The sequence below is a fragment of the Paroedura picta genome, chromosome 10 (assembly GCF_049243985.1).
Source record: "Paroedura picta isolate Pp20150507F chromosome 10, Ppicta_v3.0, whole genome shotgun sequence".
NCBI classification, from domain to species: domain Eukaryota; kingdom Metazoa; phylum Chordata; class Lepidosauria; order Squamata; family Gekkonidae; genus Paroedura; species Paroedura picta.
In genome coordinates this window covers 45593757-45609538 of record NC_135378.1, presented here as the reverse complement: position 1 = coordinate 45609538, position 15782 = coordinate 45593757, and the positions used below count along the sequence as shown (strand labels likewise).

General features: G+C 42.3%; 1 long non-coding RNA gene across 1 annotated transcript; it reads left to right on the top strand.

Annotated features, from left to right (window-relative positions):
* The first annotated feature begins 2905 nt into the window (after positions 1–2905).
* On the top strand, positions 2906–12113 carry LOC143818982 (uncharacterized). The gene is made up of 3 exons (XR_013224714.1): positions 2906–3906; positions 5090–5179; positions 11101–12113. It is a non-coding gene; the product is annotated as an uncharacterized LOC143818982 (long non-coding RNA).
* Positions 12114–15782: the final 3669 nt, after the last annotated feature.

Genomic DNA, 15782 nt, shown 5'->3' with positions numbered 1-15782 from the left:
ACTTTACAATAGCAATTTGGCTAAATAACTCCTGGGATTGCCAGATCCCTCGGGCCACTGGCAGAGGATGAGGGTAGGATTGCCCGATGCAGGCAGCAAAACACATGGTGATTTGATGATGGAGCCTGGGTGAAAGGACCTCCATGGAATCCACCCACCAAAGCATTCATGTTCTCCAGGTGACGTTTTCTCTGTGGTCTGGAGATGAACTCTAATTCCAGGGACTGCCCAGGCATCCATATTCCGATGGAGAATACCTCTAATCACCTAGTACTGGAGACATAAAACAGAGGAGGGTGCAGGGTGATCATCTTTGTGTCTTTCCAGGGATATCCATAGGGCCTCTGTGGGAAGCAGAATGGTGGTCCCTTTTTTGGCTTTAATGGCAAACATTTTGTTAAGAATTTAACAAATGTAGGTATTGAATGTTTCATATACATCCAGGTCAGCAATTTGCTTCCTAAAAGCAATTATTTACTCAATTAAACCTGTAAAATTACACAGTAGCTGGGATCTATCTCCACTTGAGAGGCTATGGCCGGCAGACACCACATCAAATGTAGCTAACAATCTGAGTTTATGATACAGCACGATGTCCTTTGCTTTCTGAAGAGATCCTGCACACTGCTCTACTCATTTCGGTTTGGCTAATTGCTCGTATTTGTATTAGCTTCTGCATGGTCAAGGACAATTACCCACCCCCTCAAAGATTCTTGCAACAGCCAGTATTGACGGCTATCAGGAGCAATACAGACGGAAGGTCTGATCCAATGTGACCGTGAGAGAGATATTTCATGGCTAACACAGGAATAGAGGGCCAGTAACTCGGCAAGCTTATGGGCAGAGAACCGCCTTCAGACTACTAAAGGAGGTCGCCTCTTTTCATTTCCTTCACTCAGGCAGAAATTCTGTAAGATTTTTAAGAAGCAAGGGACAGAAGACAGCCTAGTCTACAAAACAGTAAAAATCTGAATGTATTTGTCTATTTTTTAAAAATAATAAACCGCATAAGTTTTCATCTCAGTTGCTGGAAATCTTCTGTGCTATAAAAACATCCCATCCAGGGGCCTTTATGGGAGCATAATATTTGAATTGTTCATTGTGTGGCCCTTATTCCTAGTTGAAACACAGCCACTGCCCTTGAAATGATTGACACACTTGGCAAATATTTGCAGCACAGGGGTCATTTGAGATTCTCTGCCAAAGGGGAGGTAGAAAAGGGAGAGATGGAATAAAAGGCTTTTTAAAAAAAGAGGATGCTACAGCCATCTTTGGAATACCCCAGGCTCAGTATTGTTACCTTGTCTTTTCTACAGCCACCCTCAGGGGGGAAAGGTTCTGCTGGGCATAACATAGATTGCCCAGTAGTTTTAACACTGCAATCCTACCTCCCTTCAGAGCAGTTTCACACTTTCAATAATCAGTTTAAATTTTTGGAAATAACATTGCTTCATGATTTTTTGTCACATTACTGCACAATCCATCTTTTGACGTTATTTTTTAAGGTGGACAACTTGCCAAGATAACAGGGGGAAGGACAAAACCCACGTGAACACTGGTATAAACATCTAATAAATAAATAAAAGTGAAAGCAGACTGAAAGTGGTGTAGATGTAAGGTGACCAGATTGTCCCAATTTTGGAGGGACATCTGGGGGTACCTGGCAAATTGTACTCATGCTGAAATTTAAAAATATATATTACAATACTATTTTTGCATCCTGTGCATTCTATGAAACTTTTTGTTGCTCCATATAGACCAAATTTTCAATCAAGAACTCCCCCACCACCACCCCGGTCAATGGTGTCCCACTTTACCAATGTTAAAATCTGGTCACCTTATATAGATGGCAGAGGAGAAGAACAGATTCCTTCAGCATCAGATATATATATATGCACCTATTAGCTATACTGCCCACATCTTCTCAGTTTCCAGCAAGACCTGGGGTGGAGTTCGGGGGGGGGGTGGAATCAGGCCCCTGGCCAATACCTATTATATCAGTCTCAAAAAGTTATTGACAGATATTTTGGCGCTGTCCTTGAAGCTGGGAGAAGATGCCCATTCTGTTCGACAACTGATATTTTCACTTTGAATAGACGCCACTTTGCAGCTAGTTGCTAAAGGACAAAGGTTTGGGGGGCAGTGGGGAGAAGAGCCCACAGTGCTCTTAAGCGGCCCCTTTCAGAGCGGGACAAAGGGGACACTTCCTGCCCCTTCTTCTTCCTTTTCCCTTCGCACATGAGACCAATCCGGCCCGGCAAAAGGAAAAAAAAACCACGCAGCAAGGCATCCACAGTTGCAAATGGGAGGAGAAAGAAGGCTCCGGCTCGCTTTGCATAGGAAGCCCTGCCGGGAATGAATCGAAAGGGAAGTTGGACGATTGTTCCCCCTCCCGGCTCCAGGCTTCAGAGACATTGACAGAGGCTGCTGTTTACATGGGCTCCCCCACTCCCCGTTGTTTGCGTATGGAAACTAAGGGGGAGTGACCGAAGAGACGAGGGCAGCCGGAGGGGGGAGGGAGGGAGGGGCGGTGGCCCCGGTGCCGAGGCGGCAGTCACCTTGCCTGATGCGCGCGTTAACCTTGCTGGGCGCAGGCGGCAGCAGCAGCAGCTCTCGTTTGCTCCGGCTGCGCCTCCCGAGGATGTGAGCAGAGCCCCGGCGAGGCACGGCAGGCACCTGGCGGGACGAACTCGCGTTCGCTGCCACCGGTCTCTTGGGCGGCAACATGAGGCTCCAGCTGCTCGTGTGGACCTGCTTTCTGATCATGGCTGGAGCGCTGCTGGGCAACGGACAGAGGCCAGGTAGGAAGGCAGCTGGGAACACGGTCCCTCCCGGGCTCTGGTGGGACTTCCACCTGCAGCCCGGGCTCTGGGGGCGGGAGGGGGGGTGTGAGAAAGAGAGAAAGAGGATTGAGGTGGTACCTGTAGGTTATTTTTTTTTAATGTATGATCCGTCATATTCTGGAGTATGATTCGTCCAGAGATGCCACAGCAGTCCACCACTGGAAACCCAGAGGCAGAACATTTCGTTTGCTGCTCGTAGGGAGGACAGTGAGAGTGAATGGCCCTATCGCCGGCAGCGGTCCCCCGGGTTTGTGTGCCGGATAATAGCTTGTCCTTAAATGCCACATTTGATTAGGCCGGTCTCCACTGGGTCTTAGTGGCAAATGAAATTAAAACGAAGCTAGTTTTACTTCTAAGTGCTGTAGCCACCCAATGAAAGTAAATCCGTCGATGAGACCTCTCCCAGTGGTGTAGACACAGAAGTACATGGGAATGTGTAAGGGGAACAAAGGCTACACAGTAAGGGGGCTGCATGCCTACCACTATTTTTTATAAGCCATCCTTCTGCACGTGTGATGCAACCATTTTACTATTTCCCACTGGAATGCACCTGTAACCTTTGTCTAACATGTGCTTGCATTGCTTCCTGCAATGGTTTTCAACATTTCTTTGATGAGAGAGAATATCTGGTGCTTCCCTTCATGCTTCATTTCCTTCTGCCCCCTTAGAAAGACCCTAGTCCAGATTTGTATTGCTTTAAGACGTGCACTCAAAAACTGAAAGGAGAGCCAGCTTCAATGCAATACTGAGGACGAATGAGATATTTGCTCCAGTTTCTCCCCTCCCACAGACACCAACTTTTGTGACCCCTGAACACTTATTCTGCAGAAATATCATTAACCTCCATGATATAACCCCAGGGCAAATAGCTTGCAGATTTAAGCAAAGAGAGAGTTGCCCAAGGGTCAGGGACTGGCAGGGGACATTTTCTTTGGCTTAGTTAGATAAAGCAACTAAGGGACTGGAGTGGGGCTGAATTATCCCCAAGAAAAGATCCCTTCTGTCATTTGCAAAGTGGTCTTAAGAGAACTTTCTGGCAAATCTGGGCCTCAGTCGTGTAAAGGTGAGAAAGAGACCTTTTTCTAATGCTTTTGTAGGGTCTGTTCTCAAGTCCTGAGCGTGACCAGGATCATGATCATACCCAGATCAGCCTATGCTGTGTACAGGGCTAGGAGACTCCAGAACAGCCATTCTGGATCATACAAAGTGATCATCCTCCTGACAGTGGATTCAGAGACTTTGGGGGGCTGACGCTTGCTATCGTTTTTTGATTGTGTGGTATTTCTGTCCTAGCCTTCTTCTAGGAACACAAAGAAGGAGGTTAATTTCTTGATTGCCTTGTGAGGGTGCTTAGACTGAGGGGCAGAGGCTTACCAAGGCCAGGCAATAAGCACCACAGCTGAAAGGGAATTTGAACCAAGGCCAGATATATCACCCTGGCTGCAGAACTGCTCTCTGATTCCCATCTTAGAACTTCATAAATACTAAAGGCTTTACATTCACTATCTCACAAACCCCCTAGAACAACAGTAGGTTGATATTGGGACCAAAGAAGATCTCATTTTGTGACTCATTGGGTACCTTGTGATTTTTACATTGCTTCCTTATAAAACAGTTCTTATTGATGTTTCTTTTGACTTCCCCCCCCCCCCACAGTGGATGTGCATGACTATCCAAATATTTTTGCCTTTTAAACAACAATCCTGTATGATTGGCCAGTATTAAATTGGGGGGGGGGGATTTTAGTTAAATAGTGCATTACTTTTGCCCAACTCTGGTGGCAGTGATGTCTGAAAATTATGCTTTGGCAAGGTATGACAGTATTTTGTCTTGTTTTCAAGCACTGTCATGACACATTCATAGATTCTGTAATTTAGCTACAGTTCACAATGCAATCATTAGGCAGTTTACAAAGTCTAAGATGGAACTATTAACAGACATCAAGCATCATATCCCTGGAAGAGGTTGGGAGCATTTCTTGCACTAAAAATCAAAAGGAGAATTGATCCAGCCAATCATAAGCATTTTTAACTCCAGTTAGATTTAAGAGTATTTCCATTTGACTATGCCCAGGGAAAAGGTCCTGAGTTGTATAGGGATTTTTTTATAAAACAAGGACCACTATTAATGGAAGCTACTGCAACTGTATGGATTTTGGACTTCATAGTATGAAAATCATAGTGAGAAAATTAAATGTATCAATGTCGAGGCATTTCTTATTCCCTGTTTTCCCTCTTGCCTTCCAGCTAACCTGTCCTTGAGAAGAAAACTCCACCGGCAGCACTGTTCCCACAGGAGATGCATGCCCCTGCATTCCAGAGTGCCCTTTCCCTGAGGTATCCGAAATTCTATAGAGCTAGAGTTAAAATTAGGCAAGGGTCATTCATAAGGGTGGAGTAATAAAGTCAGGCGCCAGAAGGATGATGAGACTGTAAGAGGCTACCCCTCTTGGGTCGCTTAGGAACAGTGTGTGGCCGATGGAGTCAGTTCTCCAAAATATACACAATAGCAAATTATACTTGCACTTCCAGACAAGCTTAGGGGGGCACTTTACCAACCACAAGCCACATACAATTTCCTTTGGGTGCCTTTTCGTTGTGTTTTTATTCGGTCTGAAAATAGAGTGGGGGTGGGGAGAGAACTAGAGAGGGAAACAGCACAATAAAAGTACTTGTTTTACATGAACTCCAGGGCACTCTTCCAAGTGAATGACTAGTGCTGGGCTTCTCTGTTGATTATTTCACAGAATGCAGGGCAAGTTTGACATTGTGGCTAGTAAAGTACAATTGAGCTACAAAGGCAGAGTTTTCTCCTGCCTCCTCCATTTTTAAATATTCTAGAATGCAAGTCCCTCAAATAGAAGCATCACCATAGGTCAAGATGGGCAATGCTTATGATTCTATGGCTTAGTGCTTATGTTAGCTTTGTGGTGACATCACCTTTCACCTCACAGAACTGGTCCCCCAGGAACCCCATGTTGTTTCCAGTGGTCCAGTGACCTCCATCCAAAGAGCAATGGGAGGAACACAGCGAGCTGCAAAAGGCAGTTCCCCAATAACTGTTCTCTTCTTAAAATGCATTGTATTGCTATCCAGTAGACTTCTATGCCATGCTGAAGCCATATTCTTCATTGCACTCTCCTGGCCCCAACAGAAAGGCCCTGTGCTCATTTTGGACAGGGAAAATGAGGTGGTGAGGAGTAAGGTTGCAAGCTCTAGGTTGGGGATTTTTTTTGAAATTTGGAAATGGACATCAGGAGAGGCGAGCTGGGAAGGGGAAGGGAGGGATCTCAGCAGTAGCATGATGCTGTAGACACGCTTTCCAAAAGAGTCATTTTATCCAGGAGACTTGATCTCTGTAGACTGGAGATGGCTGTTATTCTCCGGGCAATCCCCAGGACCCACCTGGATGTTGGCAACTATAAAGAGGAGCCTGACCGTTAACATGATATGATTTGTGCCATTTCAAGAAGTCTATTGGTCTCTACCAGGTCCAGGAAAATTGTGCTTGGACTGTGATTGCGGTTGGTTGTCACTGTCTTGGGCTGGCCTGCTTCTGGATCTTTATCTGCAGTCAGACACACCAACTAAGGGCAGGTAAAGCTTTTCCTAGCATAGAAATAACACAAAGGGGAAAGCTTCCTCTGCTTTATGCAGGTGCGGCCATTCCAGACATAGGGGCAGGATCAATCACTCTTTGACAACCCTGCTTCAGTAAATGCCTGCTCTTTAAAGATTTAATTCCACATGGAACTTCCCAGCTACAACCAGGGGGGACAGCCTGCTCAGGATTTTATATTTGAAAAAGGAAAAAGAATAACTCTATATCTTACTGGAAAAGGTTGCGTGGTCTGATTTTTGCAATAGGTAAAAGAAATCAAATGTCCTTTTGCTGCAAATTCTGGAAGAGCATCTACAGGTTGGATCCAGGTGGCTTTTTCTATCCATCTTGCCAAATTATCCTGTTAACTGCAGCCCTCACCCTCCACTTGGCTTCTGGGCATGCGGGTCCCATCTGTAGTATGGCCTTTTTGTGGAGGGCTAGGGTCAAAGAGGATCTCAAAACAAAACAGAAGTCCTATGGCACATTTAAGACTATGAACATGCATTACTGGACTTTTATTTATCTGTGACATATTGACACACTACCCCCTTTGCTAAGAGGAACTCTCCCTTTTCCTTCAGCAGAAAAACTAGCTGGATCCAGCCAATGGCAATGGTAGGAGTGGGGGGAGGAGGGGGTCATATGGCAGCCATATTTAGGGATGTCAGGCTCCCCTTAGCCACCAGTAAGGGATGAAGGGGTAGGGTTGCCAGCTCCAGGTTGGGAAGCTCATAGAGATTTGGGGATGGAGCCTGCAGAGGACTGAGACCTCAGTAGGATACAGTGCCATACAGTCTCCCTGCCAGAGCATTTATTTATTTATTATATATTTATATACCGCCCTTCTCCAGGGGGAACTAATCTCTGTAGTCTTGAGATGAGCTCTAATTCTCGGGGATTCCCAGATCTCACCTGGAGGTTGGCATCCTTAGATATTGTTTCTTATTTATTGTGGCTTGAGCGCAGGTGCTAACTCTTCAACATAGCCCCCAGCAGACTGTTGCAATGTGAGAGTTGGACCTCTTTGATTTTACATTGTATCCCAGTCTCAAACAGAAATGATACTTTTAACCAAATCAGGGGGTCTTAATTCATGGGAAGTTCTGAAGTGCAAATACAGAGGAGTGCAGACAGAACATGTAAATATACTCAGAATCAAAAGGATGTCAAAACTCCCTTTCAGAGAAGCATGCCATTCTGCCGATGAATAAAACATGCCATTAATAGCTCTGCATCTCTGGACCTACATCAGGATAATGGCTTACCCACAGGTAGTTCAGTGCAATAGATTAAAAATGACAGAGGCTAGAATCCCAAATCATTCTGGTAAGGCCAATCAGGGGTGAAAACCTTTTAAGACTGATAACAACTTACTTTTTTCTCTAAGCACAAGAGTAAAATAAAAATACTGAGTGAAGGTGTAGAAACTGGAAGAAAATGGCCTCTTGAACCAAGTATACTTTCTCCAGACCTCTTATAAATATTTTTGATGCCAAGTACCAGTTTATACTTGCTGGTTTGTAAAAGCAAGAGGGAAGTATAATATAGAACATTTGGGGCTGAGTGTCACAATTGAGAAGGGAGAAAATTATAATGCCAAGCTGTTTCTTCAAGTGGTTCAGAGTGCAGAGGAATTCATTATGTCCAAAAGAGTCATTCCAGAAAAATACTTGAAATCTGCAAAAAGCACAGTACCTTTCATGTAACTTCAAAGTTTATCCATACACTACAAGCTAAGCATATCCCCGGCCCACCCCCCGGACATTTTTCAAGTTTCCAATCTGTTATGGTGCTGTTAGGGTTGCAAAGAAATGCATTAGAAATCTTTTTAAGAACTGATGCTCAAACAAGTTCCTCATACCAATGCCTATACCTGTGTGCTGATTTCAACAGGTAGAAGATTTAATGGGCAGTTCAGTGATAAAAAGCAATCCCATCAGCTCACACAACATATAGGAATTTGGGAGGGAGACTTGTTGAGCCCTTTGCTGCAAAAGGAATTTAGACTGTGGATCCAATCATGTCCCCTCCCCCCAGCCATTCCTGTTCCATGATTCTGCAGCCAATCTATTTTGCTAATGTGTCTTGAAATACAATGCATTTAAGTTAATATTGCAGAGCCTGAGTGATAACTATGCACTTAAGGTGGGTTGTGTTTTCCACTTACAGAAGGTCCATTTGTGAGACTAAAAGCTATTTTGTAGTTAGTGCCATTGGGAAAGACTTTGTAACAAGATACCATAACAAAACATCAATGAAAGGAAATATTTGCACTCTTAGCCATAACCCACCTTACAGATAGTAGTTAGAGCATAACTGTGGGGGAACCCTTTGCATATCAAGCAAGTGAAGAGATGAGGTCAAATTCCAACCTTGTTTGTACATAATTTACTAAGAAACTGAGCCGCAGGATTCTATATTGGCCCAATGAGGTACTACTACTGTCTCCTAGAGGCTGGCCCACTGACTGCTGTAATGCACATTTTAGTTGCTGTTCCTGTGCTTAGGATGAAGTACAACTATTCCCACCAAGAGAACATCTCCCTGTAGTTGGTTGGATCCAACCAACTCCCCTCCTTATTATAGTTCACATCTCAATGGGGTTTATGTCTATGCATGTCCCATGATAGCTTTTTTGGTGGTCATAGGGGACTTCTTTCCCACCAATGGAAAAGCTGGTTGGATCCAACTCATTGAGTACATTCATTACTTTTTATTCCAGAACACAGTAGCCATCACCACATGACCTTTGAGAAGACTCAAGTGCAGTCCCAACTTCAGTTACACTATGCTAAGTGCTTTAGTCAATGGAGTTTGTAATGTATAACTGTTATACATATTTTTGGCTAACTAGTTGGAAATAGTGGTTATGTAAACATTCACCCAACTGCCAACTTTTTAAAAGGGAATAGAATTCATGCTTTATTGAAGCTCTGAATAATTTTTAAACTAGCATAATAAGGCCTGTGGATCCTTTAATCAAAATGCAGACATCTACTTTGGAGCATAAATATTTAAGATAAACAACAAAAAACAGCTAAACTCTCTAATGTATTCACTGCACTGGCCTAATTTTGAGATTAGTTTACAAAAAGAACAGATGCTTTTCCCTCTAGACTTTTTACTGCCTCAGCAGATTCATAAAGTGTTTTGAATTGTACTCTTGGAGCATGAGGACAAAGTTGCTTGCAGATAAGTTAAGAGGTATAAAAGGGGCATGGCCATGCCATGGCAATAATCTGTGAGTAGGCCCCACCGCCTTTAGCAGGGACCCCTCTTATTTGCATCAATTGGTGAGATAGGAGCATCAGCCACACCCCAAGCACCTTGAACCATAAACACCGGCACTTTGCAAGCATATGATATCAAACCAGTATCTGATGTATTGTGTTGGATCCACCCAGCTTTTTGGTTCAATCTTTCCCAATTTTCTTCCCTTCTGCAGCGCTCCCCTGCTAGATTTTTTTTTTATATGCAGCCCCATGACCTCCAGCATAGCTATCTTGAGAAGTCATTTTATTTCACTTCAGAAAAATTGGCTGGATCCAACCCATTTTGTGGTGAATTAACAAATAGGCCAATGGACACCTAAGCGAAAGGCTAAGGTACACAATAACCATCCACATTCTTTATATACTTTGTTGGAACATGGTTCACAGTTACCTCTTGGCTTTATTTCCCCTTTAAATAAGCTGTTATTTGCAGTGCAGTATGTAGGTGATCAATAATTCAAGAAAACCATATATAATTTGCCAAGTATTGACTTCTTAAGGATGCAGTATTCTATTTTTAAAGATAGGAAACAGATGCATGGATGGATTGGGCAAAACATTAGATTCAACAGATATTGACAAAGGACTTTAAATACTTCCCAACCTTGCATCCAACTCAAAATCCCACTTGGCTACATAGTAAAAGCTCTTAGACATCCTGCAGCTTGCATGTTTGCACAAGTATTAGTTCCTTAAGAAGTCAGCTGAGCACAGACAGACTTACAGACTCCACTAAGCACCTACAAGCAGCAAATTGCTATTTGGATAATAATTTAACAGATCCTAAACAAAGTGAAGGGTACTGGGCAAATGTGTCCTGTTTACCTCATCCAAATCAATTAAAACAAGCCAGTCTGTCTATTACTAGTAAAACTTCTAGAGTTCCTCAGCAAACAACTCGCCAGATGACTACATAATTGTTTTCTGTAGTGAAATTTTGCTCTTCAGAATGGTACACATTGTGCAACACAGACCGGTTCATAAAGAGTGGTGATAGGGACATCTATTTTCGTTGAGTAATGTAGTTGTACTTCCTCATCTTACAATTTCTTGTAATCACACAACAGATGTGGGAATCCTGAGATGGGGGGGCTGTTAGAAAAGGTGTTTCTCTAATAGTGACTGCCAGTCAAAATGAGATAGGTGCCAATGAGATAGAGGGATTAATGGTATGACAATATGGCAGGAGTTCAAGGACAATTTGAACCAGTTTCTGACCTCCCAAACATCACCTGCAAGTAATTAAGAACTTGAACGAAGTTGAATTAACCTATCTCAGAACTTTTCTCCAACTCTATTAAAACAGAGTTGTTTATGCACACATAAAGAATGTTGACTATCTCATTATAACTATTGGTTTACTGTTCCCCCCCAAAACACAGTTTGTGTCCACCGCTGGGAAGAGGAGCCAAGTGGAAGAGGCCAAATGACAAAATTTGATAGCTTCACAGTTGTAATCTATGCAGGTGTACTATAAGTCATCATCAGGAAGCATTCAAAAAAACCTTATCAAGAAGGCTTTGGATCAGCTTCACAGGAGTTTTGGGTTTCTCTAAGCCGGGAAAAAACAATGAAGAACAAAGTGATCCTGTCTGGAAGCTCTGGAAAATCACCAGTGCAATATGATAGTCACTCTTCTCTACTCATCAGTACAGCACTCTAGGAGATGAAAAAGATGAAAAACAGACCTTGAACAATTATGGTATCATTTTAAAATGGTTGGTATATTAATAGCATTATATTCATCTCTCTCACTCGATTAAGACTAACCTCAAGTTCACAGTATAGCACAGTAAAATATAAATATGAACCTGTTCCACAAATAACGCAGATATTGTTTCATGTTTAGAATGCATATTGAATGTTTTAGGACATCCATTATTCAAACAACTTGCCATTATCACAAAACCAGAATGATATCTTTTGGCTTAGCTAGGTAGCTACTTGCAGAAAGTTCGTAAATACTGATTAACCTCCAGTGTAATGTCTTAATGTTGCAACCTTACTTTGGAATTCCATTTCTTCCAATGGGAATATATGAAGTAAAGATATGGTGATAAGAGGTTTGCTCTTATCAAAAAGTCCACTTGTCTTCTTTAAAAGTATTCCTGGGTGTATTTGTGCTAATCTTACTATGTTTACAAGCGTATTCTGAGATTCAGTTATTTCCTTATAGCATGTTTGTCACTGTATATGATGTAAAAATTGTACTTCAAATAGCATTGTCATTTTAAATAATCTTTGTATGTTTTTTAAAAATTATATTCTGTTCACGGATATTATGCACATCCAAAGACAAGTGAAGTATTTGCCTAATTTGTTTGTAAATTTCATAAGGAATCTGTGCAAACTCTAAGAACATGTTGTGGAGTTAAATAAAATACAGTTTAAATCATGCTTTTCCTTTTTACAATGTAGTGAAGGCCCTTGCCTTCAAGGAAATGCAGGTGTTAGACTGAAGTTAAATAATTCCACTGTAATATTTTCTCTTCTTCGAAGTATGCACTTTTCATCATTATATTGGATTTAAAAATTAAAATGGATTTTGCATGCCATCACACAATTCTCCATACAAATTATTTTGGAATCCTCTCCCCCTGTACATTTCATTCAGTTCTTTAAAAACTAAGGACTCCGTTATATTTTGGTGCTGTTTTTAATATCTTGAACACACTATTATTATAAAATGGCATGTATTTGCAAGCAGCATACAGAGGATTTCTTCTGCATGCTGTGTCAAGCATATTGTTTAGGGATTAACTTTAGAAAGGAGTTTCAAATAGGACAAAGGAGCTTGCTTTATATAACAAATTAACTCATATGATACTCAGTTCACACAGCACTAGAAAAGAACCCATAGAAGATAATTCTGTTCATAGTCAAATAATATAAAATTGACGGACCTCTTGAATTTTGGAGACAAAATCAGGAGGATGTTCTGAGTTGGATCCATGAGTGGGAGAAAAAAGCCACAAAAGCCAGTAGCAAGGTTCATGAATACTCACCCAGAACTAAGGTTTGTGGCTGCTCTCTTATTACACAAGAGAAACATTAACATTTTGATTCACATCTTCAACAAGGTTGTGCAGAAGATATCATCTGTAGTCAGGTCTCAGGTTTTGAAAGTAAAGATGCTTCTTGCAAAGGGACAGTTTCTGCTGCTTTGTATACTTTTCCTCTAGCACTACTCACTGTGTAACCTAGTGACCTATTTGAATGGAATTAATATATACGTATTTGAAGAACTGGGGTCAGAGGGCCAATCTCCATCTAGATGCAGCCCAAACAAATATTAGGTTTAGGAAGGAAGACTTCAGTGTTTTGCCCAAGTAAGTTTTCCATTTGTATACTGATCAGATCCTCCCAGTTGCTTAATATTTACACAACAGGGACAGTGGTCAATTCCCAGGCCACTTGTGTCTGTGCACATATTGTAATGCATCTGAGGCACTTGAACACATCCCATAGTGATGCTTTTATGCCTAGCAGGTTATTTTGGGATTAGGCGTTAGTGATACCTGTCTCCAACTTGATTGCTTTTGCCTTTAATTGCCCCTCAGTGGGACAACCCCCCCCCCCCCAGTTCGAACGGCAGCTCTTGTATATCAACCCAGAGCAGATTGTATCTACACAGAGAGAGAGTCACTTAAAAGCAAGGGCAGTTTTTGCTAAATCAAACCATTTAATCATAAAAGTTCTTCCCCACTGACTTTTCTGTTTAATGCTTTATTTATACATTATCACACTGTCAAGACACACACACAAACCAATTTAACTGATTACGCCCGAGTGACAAATATAAAACTAGCTTGTATATGATCATTCAGCCCTCCCAGGTAAGTGCTAGTAATATGTTGAGCCCCTTCTCCAAGATCCTTTTCAGCCTTACCTAGGCCTTATTGAGCCTGCATTAACAGTAAATATAAACATTTGAGGAAAGGTAAACCACATTTCTGTCTTCTACCTCGCAAGCTCTGTAATAAAGAGACCGTATTTCTGTACCTTTAGAGTTGACTCAGGTGTCACAATTTCAGGTGGTAAGGGTGGTGTAGTGTGCTGTCAGGCTTCCAGACCCACTTGGAATCATGCCAAGAAAATCTACATGGAATAATCGAATTAAGTTGAACTCGTCCAGCTCCGAATACATCCAACAAATTATTTACCTTTCTCTAAGAAATGTGGTAGTAATTTTGTGTAGGGCAGTGCCATCTTACCACAATGATCACATTGAATATAAATATGTTGCATGATCTTCCCATTACTTATGCACTATGTGAAACGGTACATATTTATACTATTTTACCTGAAAATAGAAGCATGCATTTTAATATTCATACATAGAAGAAGAAGAAGAAGAAGAAGAAGAGTTGGTTCTTATATGCCGCTTTTCCCTACCGGAAGGAGGCTCAAAGCGGCTTACAGTCGCGTTCCCATTGGTGAGGCTGAGAGAGCCCTGATATCACTGCTCGGTCAGAACAGTTTTATCAATGCCATGGCGAGCCCAAGGTCACCCAGCTGGTTGCATGTGGGGGAGCGCAGAATCGAACCCGGCATGCCAGATTAGAAGTCAGCACTCCTAACCACTCCATCAAACTGGCTCTCTAGACATATAGAGTGGTATGCAGCAAATACATGATAAAACAGGCAAATTCCTTTTGCCCAGATGGTTTTCCTTTACTATAAAGGCTTGAGAGCCAACTGAAAAGACTTCCTACTGAATCACCAATTTTGGGCTACATTTCAGAACTCCATCAATGGCCCTCATATTTCCAAAAGAGCAGACTAATAAACCACATTCAGTGAAATGTGTGGTCTGAACAACTGTTTCTAATCACAATATGCTTTCATTTAGCTGGATAACTATTGGGTAAATGACAGCTACTTTATCTTGTGACCCTTGGGGTGACACCCTCTAGCATTTTCATGGCAGACTCGATACGGGTGGGTTGCCAGTGCCTTCCCCAGTCATTAGTTTACCTCCCAGCAAGCTGGGTCCTCATTTTACCAACCTCAGAAGGATGGAAGGCTGAGTCAACCCTGAGCCGGCTGCTGGGATCGAACTCCCGGCCTCATGGTCAGAGCTTTCAGACTGCATGACTGTTGCCTTACCACTCTGCGCCACAAGATGCTCTTATCCATAAAATACTGATTTTAAACTAGTGTAGTCCTCAATTCTACTTGCTCATATGTTCAAGCAGAAGTCCAAAATTTTGGGCTGGCTGTGGGAGCCCAGAAAGAATTGTGCATATCCCTCACCTGTGGGGAGAAGCTTTGACTTCTCTCCTCAGCTTCCTTTAGACAGGTAAGTGTCACTCATGTTATGCTGAGCCTTGTAGAAACTCAGAAATCATTACCCATGTTCAAATCCTGATCCCGCCCTGGAAGTTTACCAGGTGAGCTTGGGGCAGTCATCCTCAGTCCACCTTGCCTCAAAGGAGAGTTTCGGAAGTGGCAGGGAATAAATTGAATAAATAAATAAACTGAGAAAGGTGTAAACTGCTTTGAGTTCCCCAGTGAAGAGAGCGTGGATACCTTTCCTAGCTCCAGGGTTAAATGAAGGATAGGGAAATTCCCCACAGTTAAACACATGTGGGAGGTTGTTTTTGCGGACTCCTTGTTACCACTTTGGACAGGAATAGGGATTTGAATGTTATGAAACACAACTTTTTTTGGGGGGGGGGGAGGGAAGAAGTCACATAACTACCTACAGTTCTCATTCTCTTAATATAACTCTTGCAGAGAAATAAAAGTAGCACTCCCCAACTCACACCCCTTTTACAGCATCATATACTCTCAACTGTGGAGCAGATTAGCAGGGCAAGGGGAATACACAAAATTCCAGTAACAGATCTTCCCAGCAGCCCAAGGAAACAGCAACTTGCAGAGTCACTACTGATCTTGAGTCTCCAGCCACCCTTCATTCATCCAAAGTTTAGTTTGAAATCTATAGGATTAGAATGTGATTCATGACAGATCCAAGTGTCTCCGGTTCAAATACCCATTCCCACCCAGGAAAACGGATTTCCAGAAGAGAAACTTGGGCTGTCTCTCTACAAACACATAC